At 45.1% G+C, this 16,806-nt stretch overlaps 1 protein-coding gene across 1 annotated transcript in view; it reads right to left on the bottom strand.

The window, feature by feature from the left end:
• NCKAP5 (NCK associated protein 5) overlaps positions 1-3,401 on the bottom strand; it is a 431,207-nt gene extending 427,806 nt beyond the window's left edge. The window contains exon 1 of the mRNA XM_032189919.1: positions 3,374-3,401. The gene's annotated coding sequence lies outside the window, so the exon portion shown is untranslated. The remainder of the gene's footprint in view (positions 1-3,373) is intronic.
• Between the last annotated feature and the right edge of the window lie 13,405 nt (positions 3,402-16,806).

Below are 16,806 nucleotides of genomic sequence, written 5' to 3'. Positions count from 1 at the left end.
AGTGGGAGAAACCACATTTAGACCAGGAACTCCTAGGACAAAGCGATGCCACCTGGACATCAGAACTACGCACTTGTAGCATCACTCTGTGTCTGTGCAACCTTTGCATCGCTTGGCCGGTAAGAAGCAGAACTGAATCAGAGCAAGAAACCCATTTTTGGATTTGTTTTTCTCACTGATGTGCTCCCACAAGAATAGGAGGAAACAACTGAGGACATTCAGAGGCACTCATACCTAACACACCCCAACTATAGGGAGCAGCATCTGACCACAGAAGAAATGCAGCCAAGTAAGTCTGTAAAAGGACTTCGGTGTGTGAACAGAAGAGGTGCAATGGTACAGCCACAGTCTTCCCCTATAAATACATGTCCCTTGGTTTCATCTTTAGAAGAATCAGAAGCAAAGATCCAAATTGCTCCAGCAAAGCCAAGAATAGAAGTACTGCTGACATGGGCGTAAGATGGGTCAAGCCTAGACTCTGCTGATGGACAAGACACCCTGCTTTTGTCAACTAAAAGCAAGAATATGTCAAACTACATTAGCATGCTGAAAACCAAAACAAATGTCTGCCTTGTTACCTTCTATAACTGTTAACCACGAATAAAAGCAGGTAGTTGCTATGAGACCCATAGTTTTGTACATTGCAACCTCACTGCATCTAAAATATTAGCAATAACATCACGCTGCTGTATCTGATTTCCTATATAGCAGGATGCTTCAACGTGAAAGTCACATTAAAAATGGATTGGATTAGATTAGACGTGCTAAGTGCCTTGTGCAAAGCGCAGCATACCTCCAACTCTCCTTTTTCTTAGAGAAGTCCATGAGAGCACCAAGCACTTCACACGAGCTGGTCAGTGATGAGAGGCACGTCTCGTCTCCTCTGCGTTTCAGCACTTTCCCACATGCATACTGTATCAGTGAAAGGAATAACTTCTCTTGAAGCTATTATGTGCTAAATCATACATAACACATAAAAGGTTTTTTACGCTGTTAATTTTAGAATGAGAAATACCCAGTTCTGCTAAGTTTTATGGCTCCCTTGCACTAAATGACATGCAGCAGAGAGAAGGCTGCCATTTCAGCTTATGCTGTTGGCAAGTTTTTGATTCTTTTTTGAGAAAGTTTCTTGCAGGTCAGTTCCACACACAAAGGAGGTAGAGAATTAACAATGTTAATAAAAATGCGCATTAATCAACCAATTCATTTTTAAAAAGATGCTCTTAGTCAGCAGAAAGTGTCACAGTGAATGATATATTGCCACCCTGATTCCACAAGCCACCTGCAGCTCATCAGAAAGCTATAAAGTAAATTCTTCAAAGAGAAACAAACAATCTTCTGACCCAAAAATAATTGGGGAAAAAAATCCATTCCCTCTATTGTGAGTCAGCTCTGGTGGGGAAAAAAAAAAGAAAGAAAGAAACCTGTAGCAGTTACATTTTTGGAGATGTCATGTTCCTACTTCTATATTCCTTTCCATTTCTTTGATCTAAAAAGATCTCAGCCACCGGGGGCTGAACCAATCCAGGAGATTTACATGGCTTCTCTGTTCACTCCTGGGTGCTTATCACATTTTCTACTGCAGGCACTTTTTAACAATTCTTTTTAATTTCAATTTGGAAAATACAGACACCACTACAGTACATAAGGCTGTCTTTCTTATACCTCCACTGACCTCAGGATTAGGGAAGGGTGAAGCTGTTCCCAGCTGTGCCTCCTGTGCTCATGCAAATCACTTGGGTACCGTACACCTCTCTCACACAAGTGAGCATCACTTCTTGTGCTGCGTTTCATTGCTGAAAAGGTTCCAGGTTGTTAATGCCACGCTTTGATTAGCCAAACTCTGTGCTGAAGACAGCTCCTTTTCTGACAGAAGCGTCACTGCTCCTACCCAGAGACTGACATGCTGTCACTGCAACGCACGCAACTCCTCTGCAGCAGGCAGGATACAGTGACCTGCGGAAAGAGAGAGCCCGTGCCACTAATAGAGGGCTAAAATCTGAGTTCTTTGCTTGCCATTAAATGCTGCTCCCTGGGCAAACACTCCTAGGCCAAGTAACAAGAGGGCAGTAGCTGCCGTGAAGGAAACAGCCCCACAGCCATGCCCTGTCCTTCCTTGCCAAGCAAGCCGTGAAGGAGCATCTTAAATCCCAGAGAAGCAAATCATGACATGACAATCCTTTACGTGCTGGTAGGTGCATAATGCAGAGACATGTGAGGGAAAGCTGTCAGGAGGAGGAAGCCTAGGTGTACGTGCAGCACAAAGCCTGTATTTTACCTATCTAGAATCTAAAAATCCATTCCAAAGCACTAGCAGACAAAACTTCTGAATGTGACAAACAAGTTCTGGTACACATTTCAGCCTGACATTTTGCTGCTTCCTGCATGTACACAGAGACCCCTAGCTGCAATTCAGCTCAGGACAAGTACGTGCCTAAGAACACCGTTTATTATCATTTTAAGTGAATAGTCACGTTTCATTTTTAGCAACCATCACCCCAAGCTGCACAGCCGCATAGTGTCACTACCCTATACAGCACACCTGGCAATGCTCACAGATTTCCAGTGGCAAAAATCGGTCAATCGTATTTGCAGTTTCCCACTGAAACTTCTTGGCTGAAGGGTAGCTAAAACTTGTGTTATTCCCTACAGAAGTAACCAGAAGAGCCTCTGAGCACTACAAGATCTACCTCACAACCCTACAAAAGCTGAAGCATCATCTGGGGGGGTTTGATTCTAACAAGACGTGCTGGGAAGCCCTTAAAAAATGGTCATGGGAACTTTTATGATGAAACGAAATGCTGACTCCCCCTGTTTCCACGTTACCCCCTTACAAGCAGACCCCCAGCACAGCCACACGTGGCTCTGGAAGCGCAGCAGGCACCGACCTGAGACCAGGACTCTGCACGGAGCTGCCAGACAAGCCCGACCATGCAGGAGCCCAGCTGCACGCACCAGCTGCCAGCTCAAACACCAGATATGCCCAGGCACACAGGTCCCAGCATGTTCTGACCACCTGCCTCCAGAGGGCTGCCCCAACACTACACCCCAAAAGTGCCAGATGTGGCCAGAGCTGGGCCAGGTCTGCTTTGGGGACAGATGGCTCATCCACTTCTTGTTCCAACTTAACTCCACATTCACACCTCACAGCACCGCTAAGATCCCCCCTTTTCTCTGTGCTCTCAGAGTAACATCTGATGCTGTCCCTCTTCCCTCGACACAGACGGGTACTGTGACTGATTCAGCAAGGAAGCAAAGTACTTGTGTTTACACTTCCATTTACACAAACCCCAAGAAATATGTGATCCCACAGAGGTGATACACACTTCCTTATTTCTCCAGCTAAAAGAAAAGAAGATTTAAAATCACTTACAGCTTCCTGGGATCAGCACATTTAGCAGGAGGGCTGCTTCCATCTGCTGACTCACGTAACAGCAATGAGCTTTTGGCCAGGTGTGCTGAACCCTACTGGATCAATGCAGAGGGGAAAAAGGCAAACTTGTTTGAGTACTCCATCCTCTAATGTACACAGAGAGATGCCAAGACAACCTGTGTACACTCTACAAAGTCAAGCTAATAGTATGTTATGTTGCCTCTTCCTATCCATCCTGCTTTCTCTCATATACACTCAAGCTATTAGGATGCTAGCAAATAAATCCTGAGGGAGAGAAAAAAGGCTGAGACCTCTTACACCTTGCTTCCAGATTTTCTGCCACTCCAGTTAAAGTCAATCAACTTGGTAAAATAACTTTTGGAGAAAATCAATCAAATGATCAGCTGAAGCAGTAGCTCCCTGTCTGAATGCAAGTATTGATGAGCAGAGATCTTAAGCAAAAAATATTGAAAAATACACGTATACATATATACGTAAAAATGTAGAAAAGGTAAGTGAGATTTTCCTCGAGTGGGCCACTGAAGTGAAAGAGATGCAGCAAACAGACAGGGAATGGGAGACTGTGGCCCTTCTCCTGCACCTTAAAGGTGGTCATAGTCATTTTTTGCCCTAACGTAAGATTAAGACACACAGATCTCACTATCAGAGTGAACTCTGCTGCATTTCCCACAGCAAGCAGGGCCTGCGGGGAGGGCAGCAGCCCCCGGACAAGGCACATACCTGCTGCGTATCCCACCAGACTGCTTGGGCTGCCTCGAGTCACCTTCCCCTTGGAGAGGCACAACTCTCTACCACCCACACAGTAAGACAACTGAGGAGCCAGGAGGAGAACAGCAACACCTCGTGAGGCCCAAAAGCCATGATTAGACTCTCCCACACCCCTCCAGTTAGGGGAAGGAGGAATACCTACCTCTCCCAAGGCAGCTCTGAGCTAACCCTCAACGAGCTAGTGCTGGGACCTGAAGAGCCGCAGCTGCAGCCAGCTCGTGCTCAGGCTGCTGAGCCTCCTGATCCCTGCCCACCGACTCCAGGCAGAAACCAGCTGGGCTGTGTAGATGTGCCAACCCATTCCAACTCACACCTGTCCTGTAGGCATACCAAGAAGGTCTTGCCATATATCGCTACACCAAAACATTCAGAAACACGCTGTGGTACAGTACAGTACCCAAGAGCTCTGCTTTGGACATCTGTGGCTGGGAATTGCTCTCCTGAAAACAAACAAATGCCACAGCAAAGGCTGACTCACCTGGTTCACGTGCATCCCACAGCCATTTCTCTGGCCCACAGCTTGCCACACACCACTTGGGGCTGATTAACAACCTCGTGTACATGGGAACAACCTGACCCAATCATCTCCAGTAAAGGTTTCTCATTATGTCAGTTAGCAAGCAGCTAACTCCTCCTGCTGCTCGTTGAAAAAAAGAAAAAATGATTTTTCCTGTATGGGAACACATTCGAAGAAGAAATGCCCCATTAAGGGCAACAGTAAAATGCATTTGCATTTCAAAGGAGGCAAATTTGGCTTCCTAAACTCTAGAGGATCATGAGAGATTTCTTACTAGCTCTGTTGGTCATTAACAAGAAGTAACTCATCTGACACACCTGTCTATAAAAGAAGGATCGTGGAAGTGCCTGAGTCACTGAAAACAAAGCATTTTCAGATCTGCAAATGATAAGTGCTTTGGCACAAAAGCAGATATGCAGGACAGAGTTATTCATCATTCCTGCCCGCTAATAAGACAGCTTCCTAGACACCTAGGCAATTTCTGAAAACAGTTTCAACAATTTTGATTAATACCTACTGGGTGGCATTATTGCTTTCCTTGCTAAAAAAAAAAAAAATAATAAAAAAAATACATTATAAAAACCATTTGTGATTGAGCTGTGTTTGAACAGCTCTTAAAACATAGCATTTCTTAGTTTCAGCCCAGCCTCCAAAAAAAAGCTCTCATCAGATCAGATAAAGTGGGTGGGCACGATTAGGCTAATGCATAACTTTGCATGCAACTTTAAAACTCATGGGCTGATGTATAAGGACGAGAGGGCTGTGAGACAGCACATCTTCCCCCATGGCTAACAGAGACAGACATGGAGCTCTCATAAATTCTTTAATGCAGAAGTTAAATATGAAAATCACGTGTAAGCAGAGTGACACGAGGTCTGGGGAAGCAGCTGACAATTGCTAGAGACTCATTGCAGAGCATATGAATTTTGACCTTCCCTTTACAACCAAGCAGGTTACGAGCAAAGGCCAAGTACTTGCCATTCTGCTTTTTTTTTTTTTTTTCCCTTTAGGTTACAAATCTTAATGTTATCTCAATATGCGTTATGAAATCATGCACCTCATTAGGAGTAACGAGGCAGGCAAACATCGAACAGCCACTTTTAAGACCTTGCAGTGTTGCTTACACTGCGAGGAAGAGCACCAGGGCACAGGTAGAAAGGAGCTCTGAAGTAAGGGTGAAGTCGCTATGGAGATGCAGCTGATTAGCACGTGATCTGTAGGATATTAAGATGGATGTGAAGGATTAATAAACAAATAAATACGACAATCCTTTACGCCGCAGTTGTGCACTGATGCTGGATTCCCTCTTAACTCCCCGGCCTTTTGCTGCCACCTCCCGGGCTGCTGCTCGTCCGCGGCGGGGTCCCGCACAGCCCCGGGGTCTGGCTCTGCTCGGCGGGCTGGCTTTGTGAGAACTTCGTGTGATTGTGCAAATCCTGGCGCACGCACTGCACGATACAGACCGCGTTATATTGCAGCATGAAGCATAAATATCACTCCCACGCGGCGGGGCTCATTAGGGAGCGTAAAGCCTGTTGTGAGATCATTTATCGTCTCGTTTTACTCGCAGAGCGTGCGTGTTTGCAGAGGAGCTGTCCTGTAACAGCTGAGACAACAGCACGAGGCCAGGCCTACCTTGTACTGCCAGCCACCCGAGTCTTGCTCTAAGCAGAGCCCCAGGTATGCTCGCTCCCAAGCAGGTCTGCATACCTGTGCTGGCAGCACGACCCAGCCGCCTGCTGGGCGCAGAGATCCTCACGATCGGATTGTCCAGGGCTGCCTGCTGCCAGAAATGAAACTGGAACAGTTTAGGTGCAGGAAAACGTGGGCCTAATCCAGCTGGGAGAGCGGCGCCGAAATCCCTCAGGTAGAAATACACTGACAATGAATCGCTCTCTTATCCTTCGTCTGGATTATTTAATAAGTGAAGAATGGGCACTACAGGCTATTTTTCACCCAGCCAACGCCTTTCCTCATGCATGCAAATCAGCACACAGGAGATTTTATGCCCATTTTTCGCTTGGAAGGGAGCTAGAAGAGTATAAATTCATCTCAGTCCTTCACGCTTCCCCTGTTCACAACCGGTCATAACTTTCATTTATTGTTTGTGCTATCCTTTAAAACTAATCACACTTTGCTTTTCTATCTTGCCACTCCAGCGTCTTCTGCTATTGCATGAGGAATGACGGCAGTTTTCTAAGAGGCTCACAAGCAACTCAGTGGAATAATGTCCTTAGGCGCCCTCTGACTGGCTTGCAGCCCTGGCACCCTGCGCCTCTACATTAACCCCACGGAAGCAAACAGGAGATCCGACAGTGTCAGGGTAAGGGAAAGGAGACTTCAGCTTGTTATCTTTAGGTGTATCCTAAACCAAAGAAGTAAAAGATTTTCCTAAACACCAAAAGAAAAGTAAAAATCTACCACCATGGGTTTGGGATCAAAAGGACTAAAATAAAAGAAGGCAAATTTATTACCAAGAGCAGCAAAACACAAAAACAAGTTTCTATTCGACTAATTTTCAAGTTTCTAACACTATATTTTTATTTTATTAAAAGAAAGTTCCTCCAAACCATTTTTTTTTTCAGATTATCCTTACATATTTCAGATCAGACCAACATGAGAGCTGCAGCAGCACCCCCCTGACGCCACTTTCAGCGATCAGTACTCCCAGCATCCACCCTCCTCTCTGGGCGAGATTCCTGCAAAGCTGCAACTCCCACAGCTTGCCTGAGAAAAATCTCATGGATACGGTGGCTGTGAGCCTGGTGGGAAGAGAGATCTGCCATCTGCTTCTAGGAACAGCAGGTGAGGTGAGGTGGAAGTGCAGAGGCTGAGGACAAACCATAGCCCCGGTCAGCCTGTCCCTGCACTCTCACTGCTTGTCTGATGCACTCCGGGCATCTCACAGCCGTGGCCAGCACCCTCACCTAACGCATCTTTGATGTCACAGAGCCTTGCTGCCTCCCTTTTTGTAGGCTGGCTGGGCTCCTAATGGCAATTTTGCTACGGTAAGGCACAGATCTGGGCTGAAATGAAGCATTTTGCAACATTCAGAACAACAACAAGAAAAAAAGAGAAGACACAAAGGAGGAGTTCCAGCTTTATAACTCAGTTTATAGAAGAGCAGAAAGAGTTAAAATGAGAGGTTCTCTCCCGTGCATCTCACTGGTGCAAGAGGGATTCAGAACCAAGTGAACGCTCTCTAGAAAGGTTTTAAAAGGCATTTTCTGTCAAAAGAAACGTTTGATGTGTTCCATCTTTTGCTGTTAGGGCACACATAAAGGAACGACTTGGATAAAACTGTGTCAGAATTGCAATTCTGGAACAAAGGAAGGGCTCTCTGTAAAGAAAAAGGAAGGGCTCTCTGTAAACAGCACCTGCACTGTTAGAAAAGTCTCGATTGCTTCCTGGTGCTGAGCTGGGGCACGACTGGCCAACCAGCCTGGAAGGTGGCATCATCTCCTTACACGGGGCACCAGGACTGACCTCGGTTAGGTGGCTCAGCTGTGGGACCTGCCATCTTGCTGTGAGTTCAGGTGGCTCTGTACCCAAGAAACAAAAAGGTGATAGGTGTCCCCTTGTAGTAATGTCTGCGTTGATTTTTGGCACTTGTTCAGAGACTCCTTCAAAATTAGTCCAAACAAGCTCATGGAGAATCACCAGCCTCCTATGGCTAGGCCAGCTGGTCACGCTCACTATGAAGCGTATTGCTCATTTTAGGGCTGTCGTTCCTGAGCTGCCACACAAGTTTTGAGCCCCTCTTATTGCTGTGAATATTCTTAACATCCAAAAAAGTCAATATGGAAGTGCTGGGACAGAAGCACTAGAAAGCTGAGAAGAGCAAAGAGCCACGTTTAGGAGCCCGTGAGCTCCCGTAGGTTAGCATCCTGTCAGTTTTGTTTGAGATACTCAGAGAAGCCAAATGCAAAGTCTGAATCAGTTTCACGATGATTTCCCTGCCAGAAGAGGTGGCATTCACTGTGAATGCATTACCAAAAAAAGAAAAGCACAATTGTTTCAAATGCCAGATTTTTCAAATAACAGGTAGCTTCTGAAGCCTCATCTGAAAGGAATAACTCGAGCTGAGCCAGGTCATGCCCAGAGGATCCCAGGACTTTGCCATAAGGAACAGCACATGTCACAATCATTTTATTTCCTGCAAATCCATGTGCTAGCAGAAAATTAAGTTAAAAGGCCTCTGTACACAAAGGATCTTTTTTACTTATTTTGCCCACAGTGTTCTCTGCTGCATCTCTGCTCTCTGCTTACCCAAAGAGCACAGTGTGTCCCCATGGCACAGCCCAGAGCAGAACAACATCTTCTCCAGAAGCCAGCACACTCTCAGAGGCAGAGGACCAAGGGCATGCTAAAGCTGGGCTACCCACCATAATGCAGCACCTCACCTGCAGCTTTTAAGAGGTGCACACACCTATGCCAGAACACGGAGGAACAAGCTCTGTCGTAGGCCTTGGACAGCTTCACAGCTTTTTGGTCAGGCTTGCAAAAAGAGGCAGCTGGCACTACAGCCTGCCCCAGGGGCTACCTATTGGCTGCCCTTACATGACAGCTCCTGCACAGAAGTCTCAGTGCACCACAGCTGCCTTCAAGTTTTGCCAGGGATGTTCCGAGGGCAAAAAGCTCCCTTTTTTTTTGCGACACTTCTTGACAGGGACTCATCCCTTCTGCTGGGTGAACAGCCTCACTGGGGAGTGAACTGGCTGGGGAGCCTCAGGCAGGAGGGAACCTTGCAATTGCATTCAATAAAAGGGGAAAGGCCGGGAACCTCAGCCTGATCTGGAGCAATGCATTTGTCTTTAATCCAAAACCACCGGTGTGGTGTCACCTAGCATGTCCACACAAGGCTTTTCTGCCGCAGAGTGATTTAATAGATTTATCTTAGAGCCTGTCCACTAGGTAGGAAACCTGGGCCAGCTAACTGGAATACTGGCTCTCCTTGCATTTCATTTAGCTAGAAGAAAACTAGATATGATGAAAAAAAGGTTTTAGAATAACTGAGGAAATCCTAAAATTATCATTCAGTGGCTGTATGGTGTCTCGTGTTATTTTAAATCAGGACTGACTGGGGTTGATCCTGCTAAAAACTAAACATTCAAATCTAGGTATAATTTTAATTAAGCCTAGCCCAGTACATAAGTGAACAGGAGCCACCTCTCTGATCCATGCTTCCTTCAAGCTAGGTGGCAACTGGCTCCCAGCTTCTCCTACAACTCTCTAATGTTGGATGGAGTCTCCAGAGAGAAGTGATTTCAAAACCAGCAAAGCATTCCTGGGAGTGGAATCTCTTTAGGCACTGATGTGAATTCCTAACATTTATATTGAAATACTGTGATGAGAGAGAAGAGGAAGAGTTAAATTGGCACCTTGTTGGGAAAGGCACCCATAAATTCTCCAGTGATTGCTCTCACAGCTGAACTAAACACGACAAGACAATTAATTGGCAAGGGGCACAAGGTGACAGCAAGATTATGACTAATGTGACAGCTAGCAGTTACAGCAGCCCCAGCACTCAGAAAGACTCCAGGGTTCCAGATAATATAGTGAAAAAAACTCTTTAGAAAGCACAGAGATACTGAGCACTGGAATAAGAGCGTGTACTGATAACATGCCTCTACGATATCTGCCTCCATCCAAAAATTGTCCATTTCTAATAGTCACAAGTAAGTATACCATATTCTTTTGAGGTCCTGGGACATCACATTTGTCATGTTTCCCTATCACAGGGGCAAGCGATTGCTGCTTCTGGCAAGAAACCCCTGCATGATTTGTGGGCTCTTCCTCTGCTCTGTTTTAGAACAAACTACAAATGGTTAAAGGGAACCAGCTTTTCTTTGAACTGGAAGAGAACAGAGTGGTTCATAGATTCAGAAGCAACAGAGAGGTATTTAAAGAAATGACAGACTTTGATCTGAGAGCACTTCCTGACTAATACCGCAGACAGACTCATACACATTATCATCAAACACATAGGTATGCTGATAAGTACGTGTGACTGAGCTTGCAATCACTACATCTTTTGTGTAATCATGCAAGCATACCCCAGCGCTATTCCACAGATAAATTTTCAATGGAGGAAACGCAGCCTAATGATATATGTTTGGCATAAAAGAAGCTAGATCAAAGACGGGTGTCAAAGCTGCAATCTTTTCAAGACGGGAGGGAGGAAATGTCAGGATGGCCTGAACAGTGCACAGTTTTTAGTCCTCTACGTCCTCCTGCTCCAAACCCAGACAGGCAATAATAAGTCCTCCTGGAGTATCTTGCTCCAAAACAAACCCAAAGCATTGAAATCAGTGTTTCACAAAGCTCTGAGAAGCACGTCAACACGCAGCGTTACAGATAAGTGAGGCCCACAGAGGTCCAGGCCATGCCTGGACTAGGCTGGGAAGAGCCTGATATTCCCTGTTCTCATTTTCTTATTAGAGAGCTGGCAAGCGATGTTATCTAGATTTGCAGGGATTTATTGCCTGTTTCCAATCTTATCAAAATGAATAACCTCTGAGAAATTTCACAGACAAGTCTGCAGGCAGAGGGATACCTCGGCTGTTGAGATCAGCATTTTTCGATGGCAGAAGATTGCAACGTAAGGACCGTCCAGCCGGCTCTAAGCCACAGCGTTAGCGCTGATACCAAACTGTGACAGGATCAGTATTGCTGGCACCTCGTGCCCTGCTCTGCAACCTCAATTTGAGGAAATGAGTTAGCTGGTTGGAACCAGCACCAGCTACAGAGGTGCCCACCTTCGGCACCTGCTGACCCCAGAATCTACTGAGGGAGGTTTTTATGGGTTGTTTCCTTCCAGAGAGGTAGCAGTGCCAGTTAGACCCTCAGCCTGGAACACAGGAAATTTAGGCTCAAATTCCTTTTTAAATACAAATTCTTGAATGCCCTTGTGAAATCCATTTAGTTTCTTAGCACCCTGGTTCTGCTACCAGGCAATGTCCTGTGGCAGAAGAGGTGTTCAGGTGCGCAGAACATAGGTGTGGTGGAATGAGATGGATGACACAGGCAGCCAGGATGAGGAGTGATATCCCTCTGACATGCATTTCTGCACAGTACGGGCTGCTGGGTTTTTCCTCTCAGATTTTAGCAGCACTACAGCCTTTTATGACATTGAGCTCTTCACCGTACATGAAGCAGGTCATGTGAAACAAGCACCCCTTGCGAGGCAGCCCATCCTTCAAACACCCTGCGGAGGCATCCAGCCCCATCTGAAAATTCATTTTTCCAATGAACAACTGCAGCGTGATAAGGATTAGCAAGAAAATGGTTCCCTTCCAGTACTTTCAACCCCATGGACAGTTGTGGCCTCGTATTAACATCATTTAATCAGGAAAACAACAAACAAGCCTGGCCATTTTTAAGCCAGCCATTCCTGCTGCAGTGTGTCACCAGAAGCCTCAGTCATGCTAAAACCAAGATTAAAAACCAATTAAAACCAAGTTTCCATTGTTTTTCCATCAGTCTAATGCTACAGTCATTATACAAGGCCACCTCTTGTCTGCGTATACTGGTTTCAGCATTTTAAAAGAACAAGATGTCAAAAAGTGCCAGCTACTGCATAGGAAATGAGACTGGGGGATATATCACAGCCGCTTCTCTCTTCATCTAATGCACCCAAGATTTGAGTTTGATTTTGGTGCACTGAAGTATAGATATAATAGGTATCAGATTTTTTTAGTAGGGGTAATACCCTTCAAAATATTTTAAAGTATACAAATAGAAAGCAAACAGAAAGCAATTGGGCATCTTTTTCTACTCAGAAAGAAAAGTTTACTGCAACACTGTTAGAAGGAAGGGTACCCAAGAGAGTCCATTTCCTCCTTCCTCCCACTCTTCATAAGTGGTTCCTAAAATAGATTTTCCTTCCTATAAGCAATCTGGAGCTTTAATGGAAGATACTTTAACAGAAGGTAACACTTTCATTCATGCATTACTGGGAGATTGTAAGCCCAGGACACCTTTGCTCCGTGCCTCAAATATTAGCATGCCACTTCAGAAACAGCAAAACACAGACAGATCAAGCAGTAGTCTGTTCAGTCACCCAAAACCAAAGGGCTGTTGCCCACAACATCTAGGAATACTCCTGGCAAGTAAACAACTGTCAGTTTTTGCTGTTATAGAACAGAAAGCTCCCAAATACAACAATATTTAAGAACTTGTTTAAAAGCAATGTAATTCCATCAGTATGAGCAGCCTCTGAGTTTGGCTGGCCATTTCAAAAAGAGGGGAGTGAAAGAATCTCAGCACTGTAAGAAATCCCCAGCGCTGGAGCACATCTGACTTGTTTGATATTCCACATACTGCACTAACGAGCAGAAGACACGTCGTAAGCTTATATCCTTACTGAAGTGTAAGAGGTTCGCTTCAACAAAGAGCACGCTGCATTCTCTTGCATGATAAGTAGCATCTTTCTTTTAATCTTCTTTAATTAATATCTGTCAGCTAATTTTTAATTTGCCTGTATAATATGACCAATGGGCAGATGATTCATGAACTGATACAGCATTTCAAAAACTCTTTCATCAGTAGTCTGCATTCTTAATTATTTTGAAACTTCTGTGTTTGTCAAAACCCACAGTGCATTATCCTAATTTGTATTATGCCTGGAGGTTTCAGTGAAGTAAGAGCCCAGAGAAAGTAAATGAAGTTTTGATGGAGCCTGAGAAGTTGTTGTGAATACAACCTTCCCTTTCGCTTGCTTTGTTCTCTTGTGTTTCACAAACATACCTGTCTAAAGAAACGTGGATTTGGCACCGTGCCTATGGATTGAACTTCTGTGGATAACCCTAAGTGGATGGAAATGTAATTGGACAGAATCTCTATATCCCTTTTATGTATCTTAAATAAGGCAAGATTTTAGTTTACTGACGAGGGATTTTACTTGCTGAAATACAGAAAAGCTTTCTCAAGAATGAGGAGCACAACATCCCCTTTTTCAAGCAATAATTTATGAAATGTCTAGGGTTGTGTGCAAAGCAAACACTCAGGGCTCCCCTGCCCTACGCAGCTCAGCACTGAGCTTGTGCAACAGGGCTAAGTGCAAGGTAGACAGAATATGCCTTTCATTTGATGCTAGTCCCAGCTCTCAATTCTGCACACACAATTTACATTAAACAAGCATTAGTTAAAAAATAAATCAGCCTCAGAGCAGAGACCAGGCACAGGAGGTTCCCATTCCAGCCAAGCACCTTGAACATCAGACACCACCATTATTTCCATCTCTGTTTGATCTCCTTTTGGCCCCAGGAATACTGCACAGTGACCCACTTTTAGACCGGGCACAAGAGATTTCTCCCTCCATTTACATCCTCATGCTGGGAGGCTCTTTGGTGAAAAAGCAAAGGGAATTCACAGCCATTCAGGCCACCAGCAGCTACACTTGGGAGCAGGCTGTACTTTGGAGCATCAGCTCTCAGAGAGTCTGCCTCAGATGCCATAATCTCCCTAAGCAAGGGGGAATATCTGAGCTACGGACAGCACTTGGCATTTCCTTTGAGCTAATTCATTCAGCACACATCTGAGATACCACGCTGAATTACACCTTTGTTTTGGCAGCCATCCCCATCTCCCTTGTTTTTCATAACACTTCTCATTCCCAAACACGCAGTGTGCCTCCAGGTCGTTACGCTGCTTCCATAGCTTTGAAAGGCTCTAAGCCAGTCCTCAGGAGCTGTGACATCCACAGGGCATGAGATCCAAGGGGGTGAGGCCTGCTCAGATCCATATGTTGTCCCTGACTTGAAAATCCAAATTATACAACCTAGTTCTAATAAGGAATGGACTGACAGAGCACAACTGAAAAGCACTCTCAGGACAACGGGTCTGTTTTCAGGTGCATCCGCGTTCTCTTGAACTGGAGCAATCACAAGCTGCTTCAATCCATTTTAATCCATCTTTTGTCCCCGAATTACAAACGCTGAGAAACCAAGGAAACTAGCTAGCAAGGTTGTCCAGACAGAGTAATTCGAGTATGGAAATGACCAAAGAAAAAAACAAACAAAAAGAAAGAGTCTCAAGAGAAAGGAAAACTTGGCCAAATAGACATCCCAATGTAAAATGTGTCTATGTAGAGTTTGTAAAGGGATGGGAAGGGCACTCATTTGCAAAGAGCATTCTTCATAAACGAAAGGTATAGAAATATACCCAGGAGGGTTTAGCTGACCCGTACAAAGAAAATTGAGCTGACTCTTTAGTTCCTAAGTAGAGAAAGGCTAAAGAGGCAAGAAGTGAGGCCTTTAGCCACTCAAAATGTTGTGGAGTCAAAAGATAATTTAGGTCTGGCCTAGCAGTTAAATACAGCTTTTCTGCTGTTTTTAACAGAGATGGTTACATTCATGGGGATAATAGGAGGGCACCTCATAGCAGTGAAGCATTAACCACATCCTAGGAACTACCAACATTTGGAAAATCACAACAAAATTGAACATAAAGGGTAAATGGTCTCCACCCAAAGAGGTACAAAGTTCACCAGTCCATCAGATAGCATATCTGTCTTTTAATTTGACAGTGATATGCTATGATCCAGAGCAAAAAAACATTGTGTGTATTTTTAAAAGTAGGGAGTGGTAAGAGAGAAATAACATTTTGCAAGACTTTAGTACCATTAGTGGAGAAATGAGTCAACCTAGGAGAGGGAGGTAAATTAAAACTGTGATGAAATGCCCCATGGTTTGATCAAGCTTGATGGTGGCAGCCTGTAGCATCCCTGTTCAATAAGAGAATTGTTTCCTTATACAAGTTCAATGATTGGAACTAATCTCTATAGACTTAAACCAGGCATTTCCTTCGGTGCCTCCAGGCAGATTATTAAAGTGGAAAAAATGGAGATTAAGAGAATAACTATTAAGTAGGTAAGAAGTGGAGATTGTAATTGTTTACACCACTGGGAAGAAGCATCCTCCTGATATCAGTGCTGTGCTCAGCTCTGCTTATATTTTAATAAAAATCTTGGTCCAAGAAAAAGGTGATCTAAAAAGGTGTGTGGTCCTAAGGCTTCAGGTAACACAGAATAGAAAAGCAGTGCTAATTACTCAGAATACGTCTTCATGCATGCCGAAAGAATTGCACAGCCTCATCAGTCTGAGATGGGCAGAAACTCAACACTGCAATTCCCCAGCCTGATGCACCCACCGTGCCGGGCAGCCAGCCGGGGACAGGGGCAGAGGGAGGCACCGAGAGTCCAGAAATGGGGAGCAGCAGTGCCCGGCCACGTCCTCGGCTCCAGGCCATGGACCTCCTGCCAGAGCGGCATGAAGTGGAGCTGGCTGGAGGCCCGACAGGAGGCCTGAATGCACACCTGCATTTTACTGACTAGTCACTAGATGTCGCTGAAAAATGTCTCAAAAGGCAGAGAGGGAAAAATACCTGTCTGTAAGCATGGCCAACACCATTTACCGGCTCCCAAGCAGGAGCGTGCACCCTGTGCCGAGCAGCAGCCCATCCCGAAGCCTTGGCCGAAAGGGAGCAGCAGTTCCTGTGCCTGAGCATCACTGACAAGTTTCGGTGCTGAGCACCACGGGTGCTGATGCAGATCTAGAGCTTGGCAGAAGTTCAGCACCCTCAATACGGCCAGTGGGACCCAAAGTGGTTTGTCCCAGGTGGCTTGTGAGTGTTGTACCAAATACCAGAGTTTCTACAGGCTGTACTAACTGCTCCCTTTTCACTCTACACTGAGAGCAATTCCTTCTCGGCCCTTTCGCCAAGGCCATTTCTTCCTAAGCACAAAAAAGCCACTGTTGGTACTGGATGGTTTAAATGCCGAGTCGGTGCCCACCATGGACACCCGGTAGCTGGTAGAAGGCAGCCGTCTGTGCCGTGTGCCCGTCAGCAATTCGACTTTCTTCCTCCCTGACAGCATGCTGGATAACCTTGTGCAAAAAAAAGGCAAAATGTTATTGCTACCATGCTTACAGCTCTATCTACTGCTTTTACTCTGCACCACGAGACAGAAAGTTTGTTTTCTACCTTGATTCTGAATGTGACTCTCATACTATTCATTTTATTTTTATTTTCATTTATTTAGTGGAACTGATCCAGAGGGAGAAGGCAATAATTTGTGGTGGTTTGGTCTTTTGTTGTTGTTGCTCTTTGTTTTCACTCTAAGAGA

This window comes from Aythya fuligula, chromosome 6 (genome assembly GCF_009819795.1).
Source record: "Aythya fuligula isolate bAytFul2 chromosome 6, bAytFul2.pri, whole genome shotgun sequence".
Classification (NCBI taxonomy): Eukaryota; Metazoa; Chordata; class Aves; order Anseriformes; family Anatidae; genus Aythya; species Aythya fuligula.
This window is presented reverse-complemented; position numbering and strand designations above follow the sequence as displayed.